Source organism: Tachyglossus aculeatus, chromosome 27 (genome assembly GCF_015852505.1).
Source record: "Tachyglossus aculeatus isolate mTacAcu1 chromosome 27, mTacAcu1.pri, whole genome shotgun sequence".
Classification (NCBI taxonomy): domain Eukaryota; kingdom Metazoa; phylum Chordata; class Mammalia; order Monotremata; family Tachyglossidae; genus Tachyglossus; species Tachyglossus aculeatus.
The window spans coordinates 4,542,902-4,548,901 of record NC_052092.1 but is presented as its reverse complement, the minus strand read 5'-3'; the positions used below and the strand labels follow the sequence as shown (position 1 = coordinate 4,548,901).

Genomic DNA, 6,000 nt, shown 5'->3' with positions numbered 1-6,000 from the left:
CCTCCCCAACACTTAACCGCCTCATCTCCCCCAGGGCGAGCCAGGACCACCCCCAAACCCCGCCAACCCTTATAACCACCCCATCTGCCCCAGGGCGAGGTGGGTTCTCGGATGCGGGAGCACGAGGGTGATTACCAGGGGCGTGTCCGGGGGACACTGGGGAGTCTCTGGGGGCTGGAGGAGGGGACAGTGGGATGGGGGGTGTGTGTGTGTGTGTCCGCTCGTGTCAGGGTCCGTGTACTTCCAGAAATCTAAACCCAACACTCGGGGCACAATCAAAACCCATTCAACAGAAAAGCCGGGGGGGAGGAGGGGGGGAGGAGGAGGAGGTGGAGGAGGTGGTGGTGGAGGAGGTGGTAGTGGTGGTGGTGGCGCTGCCTTTGGAGGCAGAGGGGAGAGTAAGACTGACATGTCAGCAGCAATGCAGATGGTGATGGGAAGCGCACTCGCTGGCGAATTAAGTGTGTATTGTGTTCCTGCGGGCGAGTGTGTGTGTGTGTGTGTGTGTGTGTGTGTGTGTGTGTGTGCTGGATGGGGGCTCTATTCTTGTCCCCCCCACACACTCCCTCGTCCCTCTTTCTTCCTGTCTCTTCTCCCTCTCTCTTCTCTCTCTCTCCCTCTCTTTCTCTCTCTCTCTCTCTCTCTCTCTCTCTCACACACACACACACACACACTCCCTCGTCCCTCTTTCTCCCTCCCGCTCTCTCTTCTCCCTCTCTCTCTTTCACACGCACACCTCCTCTCTCCCCTCCTCTCTGATTTCTTCCTCTGTTTCCGTCTCTTTCTCTGTTACCCTTTCTCCTTTCCTCTCCATCTCTCTCCTTCTGTCTTCTCTCTCTCTCTCACACACACGCACTCCTTCGTCTCTTCCCCTCTCTCTGTCTCTCTGTCTCTCTGTCTCTCTCTCTCTCTCTGTCTCCCCCCCCCCCCCCCGCCACCTCCCGCCCCTCATTCAGATTTGGCTTCCCACCTCTCAGGGATGCCAGTGTCAGGAATGGTATAGCCAGACCTTTTCTGAATTATTTATAGCCCGGTGCCAGCTGTTTTCGATTCTTCTCGTGTTCACTCCGTCGGGAAATGCGGGTTTTTCTCCTCCTTCCTTTTTTAAAAGGACTCAATTTCTGTTTTTTGGGGGGGCCCCCCATTTTCTCCCCCTCCCCACCACGCCGCCTGCTAACGCTCCCCTCCCCCCGCGGCTCTCTTCCTCCCTCAGGCAGGGGAGACTTTGGAAATGACCAGTGCTCCACGAAGGGGCAGAGCCCGCGTCCACCTGCCCCAAGTCCAGCGACGTCCGCTGCAGCGCCGGGAAAACCGAACCGTAATTACCGATCGACAGTCGCGGCCCCAAGGACCAGCCCCGACCGAGCAATTGGTTTGGAATCTGCATTGTGCGCTTGCATCCATCCTCTAAGCCCCATGTGAAGCCAACCTCTCTCTCTCCATCTCTCTCACTTCAAGACCTGCTACCTGGAGCCAATTCGGATTTCCTCGTGGTTGTTTTTTTTTTTGTTTTTCTTTTTTTTTTGTTTTGTTTTTTCCTTCTTCCCTTTCCCTTCCGTTCTTCCCTGGTCGTCTCCGGGTGGATATGCGGGCACTATCAACATGCTGACCTCCCTCCCCCAGCCGGCTAGAGGTTCTGCTTGTACAGCCCAAGGTAGGAGAGATCGGATTTCTTCCCCTCTTTTCCCTCCGGCCCCCATTTCTTGCTTGAGGGGAAAGACCCCTGCCCAGCTCCTTGCTTGAGGGACCACCCGTTTGAGACCACCTGGTCTCCGCTGCTTTGGAGAACAGGCCCTATGTCTTAGACTAGTGGCCGTTGGGTCCAGGTCTCCAAACGGTTATTAGGGTTTTCATTTTGGGGTTTTTGGTTTTTCTGCTTCTTTGGTTGGGGGGGGGACTAACCTTGGGTACCCCCACAGGGAAAAGGTGACTCCCCCCCTCCTTTGATCCTTCTGCTTCATCAAACAGGTTTTTTTTTTTCTGCAGGGGAGCAGGGTTGGGGTGAAGGGAGTGGGAGGGAGAGAGAAGGGAGGAGGCGTGTGCAGATGGGGCACTGGAACCTGTAGGTTTTTGGGGTTTTTTTGAGGTAAATGGCAACCCACTGAACTCCTGGGTTGGCCTCTTTCCTTGCTTCCTGAATTTTGCAGGGAGAAAGGGTGTGGAATGCTTTTTCTGTGCTCTCCCCAACTGATTTTGTCTGTTGCACCTTGTCATTGCTTCTCAACTGCCTTCTCCTCTCCCCCCCAACCCCCAACCCCCTACCCCAATGTTTCTGAGCCTTCTTGTATCCTTTCTGGAGTCAAAAGAGCACAGTTATCGTGGTATTGAATCCCACTTGCTGTTTGTGGGGGCTTGGGCTTTTAGAGCAACCTAAGGGGGAGAGATGGGCTCTGGGGTGGCTTGAGACAAGTGGAAAGGGACCCCAGCTCCTGGTCTTTTCCCTTTAAATTTGGGGCGCCTTAATTCATTTTCGGCTGGCATCTTCTTTCTGTCTGCCCATCTATTTATACAGTCCAACACACGCACACACACACACACACACACACACACACACACACACACAAACACACAGATCCTCCATGCAAACTGGGACTTGAAGCCTCCTGCAAAATGGCTCTTTGCAGAGTTCCGATGGGCTGGGCGTTTGCCGGGGCCACTGAATTGGCCACGTGAGTCTTTGTGTTAAACAAAGAGATCTGTTCCGTGTGCATGCATGTGCAGGGCCCCCCAAAATAGCCTAGAGCTTAGTACAGTGCTCCAAACATAGGTGCTCAATAAATACCATCAAATGATGGCGACTTTCCCTGTTCTCATTCCTGCCCCGGCATCTCAACATGGGTCTGGGGGAGAGCAAGGCCCCTCGCACCTCTTGGGCAGGTGGCCAATGAGATACACGTTGGGTGTAGTGGAGGGGCTGCCACCTCAACAAGTGCCAGTGGATGGGGGATGCTGGCCTTTGGTGGGGCTGACTCGAGCTCTGATCTGGACCACTCTAGAAAGGACGATACCCCAAAGCCTAGCTGGCGAGCTTGGGAATCTGAGCCCTAGAAGGGGTGATGCCCCAAAGATCGGCCAACCCTCCAGAAGGGGTGACACCCCCGCCCACAAAGCTGTCTCTGGGAACCTGGGAACTGGGCCCTGAGGGGAGAGAGTGGCAACCATCACCGGCCCATGGAGTCTCCAGGTTGAGGTGTAGTAGTGGAGCTTCGACGCCATTGACCAAAGCACTGGGAACAGCTCCCCGAGAGCATGCAACCCTTCCCCTCATTCCAAGGCTCTATCAATGGTTGGGTTCAAAAGTCCTGGAAGAGCCTCGGGGCAGGGGTCCCTAGAGGCCCGTGGTAGAGGACCAGTGTGAACGAAGCGGTCAAATTCCACTGAGTGTCCGGTGGTTGGGAGGGAGAAAGTCCCTCAGTTGCCAAGGAGCGGAGGGTCCTTGCTCACTCTGCCAGGAACCCACCTCCACCCCAGCAACAGTAGCATGGGCGGGCTCTCCATCAAAGCTTCCTCCTCCTCCTCTTCCTCCTCCTTGAGGGCGAGTTGGTGGGAGCCCTGAATCAACCCCCAGGGATGACGCTGGCTGGGGCGAGCGTGGGGGAAGTAGGAGGGGAAGAAATGGGGACCTGGAGAGAAGGAGAGAAGAAGGAAGGGGAGAGAGAGAAAGATGAGAGATCTATCTGTTAGATGGGCAAGAGACTGTGTAGGTGGGAGGAAGACAGGGCATCGCCATTGTGGTGGTGTGGAAGAGGCAGCGGGCATGGACAATCTGGGGGTGTGGGAGAGGCAGTGGGTATGGCCTGGGGGTGGGAGTGGGCATATCTACTGTCCACTGTGGGGGAGGGAGGGACCAGGTATGATTCAGGCCTCGACGTCCTTCCGTCTGCTCTAGTGTAAAAATATTTGGGAGATTGGGTGAAAGGCAGGGATGAGGCTTCAGGCCTTCTTGCGGGGACTGGCGGGGGTCGCCCTGTGTCTCATCTTCCCCCCCTTGCCCCAACCCAGGCTGATTCCCCAGAACCGAGAGGGGCGGGGGTCCAGGAAGCCGGCCTGTTGGGGGGACGTGGGCCGGAGGAGCTCTCCTGACAGGGTCAGCCCAAACAGTTTCCAGGAATGAGGAATAAGGTGGAGGGTCTGTGTCGCCTTTGCACTTGGATTTATTTCCTTGATTCTGCCCTCCCTCATCCCTACAGCCCTTAGTTCTATCTCCATCATTTATTTATTCATAATAACCTTGTACCTATCCCAGCACTTAGAACAGTGCTTGGCACATAGTAAGCACTTAAATATTATTATTATTATTTCTATTAATGTCGGACTCGCCCTCTTGACTGTAAGCTCACTGTGGGCAAGGAGTGTGTCTTCCCACTCTGTATTGGATTCGCCCAGGCACTCAGTACAGTGCTCTGCACACAGAAAGCACTCAATAAATACCAATAATAAATAAATAAATTAGTTGAGGGTCTGGGCCTCCTGTAGGGAGGCCAGGAGACAAATTAAGCCTGACTGGACACTCTACCCCTCTCACCCTCCTCACTCCCTCCCACCCCCATCCCCGCCACATCACCAGGGTCTCCGTCTGCCTGTGGTTCAGGGGTCTGGTGGAGGTGGGGCCTGGGGAGAGGAAGAGGAAGAGTACAGTGCTTTGCACGCAGTAAGTGCTCAATAAATAGCACTGAATGAATGAGCCATGAGCCCCCCTGCAGTTCTGCTCAGCCTCTGGCTCCTGGATAACTCTTCCATCCCACTCCCCGTCGGAAGGGCCCTCTTCCCATCCTCCCACTCGAATCCCCCCAGCCACTTCTGGCCGGGCCCAGAGGAGGCCTTCTGGCTGCGGGAGGGGGCCTCGATCGTTCGGCGCTTACTCTGTGCCAAGCACTGGACTTAGTGTTGAGGTGGATATTCTATCAACTGCTCGCTGCAGGAGGCAGGCCTGGGGTGCAGACGTTGTGGGGACGGGTGAGAAGCCCCGACCCCTTGGTTGCCGGCCTCCGGCCTGGATGCTGAGGAAAGCTCCAAGGTTAGGCCCTGTCACTTGTGGAGGAAAGGGTTGGGCTCGCGCCCTGGCAGTGGGGGATTAGGGGTGCGGGAAAAAAGGCCTCGATGTTCTCCGGAAGCTTTTAAACATTGGCCTCGAGCCCTTTGTGGGGGACAGGGCAGAGAGCAAGGGCAGGGGGGAAAGGGTCTGAGCCCATGGGGGGCTCTGGAGGAGGGGAAGGGAAAGCAGGCCGGAGGCCAACAGGAAAACTCCTCCTCTGGTTCTCGCCCACAGCTGGGAGATGGACCGGCTATTTCCTTTTAGGTGGCAGGAAAAATTGGGCCCAATTTAGGCTTTTCCTATCTTCCCCCTCCTCCCCTTCTTTTCCCTCCTCCTCCTCTTCTTCTCCTTCTCCCTCCTCCTCCTCTTCCCCTTCTTCTCCCTCCTCCCTGTCTTCTCCCTCCTCCTCCTCCCCTCTCCCCACAACTAAGCCCTCATTGTCTGTCTCCCACTCCCTTCCACATCACCCTTGCACTTGGATTTATTTTCTTTATTTACCCCTCCTTCAGTCCCACAACACTTATGTCCATATCCATCACTCAATCATTTAATGAATAACTCCCCTTCTAGACTGTGAGCTTGTTGTGGGCAGGGAATGTGTCTCCCCACTCTATTATACTATACTCTCCCAAGTTCTCACTACAGTGCTCTGCACAAAGTAAGCACTCAATAAATGGATTTGATTGATTCTTCTTTCTCCTCCTCATGTCCTTTTTCTTCCTCCTCCCTCTTCCCCTTTCTTCTTCCTCCTCCTCTTTTTCCTCCCCTTCTTCTTCCTCCTCCTCCTCCTCCCAGCTCTTCCCACCCCCTCCTAAGGAATTCTAGAAATTTCTTCATTTCGACGAGGCAGATTTTCTGTCTCTGCCACTGTCACCGGAGAACACGTGGGTGGCATATTGGAAAGGCGGGCTGTGTGTGTATGTGTGTGCGTGTGTGTGTCCCCGTGCGCATGTGTGACTCTGTAT

At 55.1% G+C, this 6,000-nt stretch overlaps 1 protein-coding gene across 1 annotated transcript in view; it reads left to right on the top strand.

Annotated features, from left to right (window-relative positions):
* The first annotated feature begins 422 nt into the window (after nucleotides 1-422).
* Nucleotides 423-6,000, top strand: part of GRIN2B (glutamate ionotropic receptor NMDA type subunit 2B) — a 107,526-nt gene continuing 101,948 nt past the window's right edge. The window contains exons 1-2 of the mRNA XM_038768051.1: nucleotides 423-461; nucleotides 1,214-1,654. The gene's annotated coding sequence lies outside the window, so the exon portion shown is untranslated. The remainder of the gene's footprint in view (nucleotides 462-1,213; nucleotides 1,655-6,000) is intronic.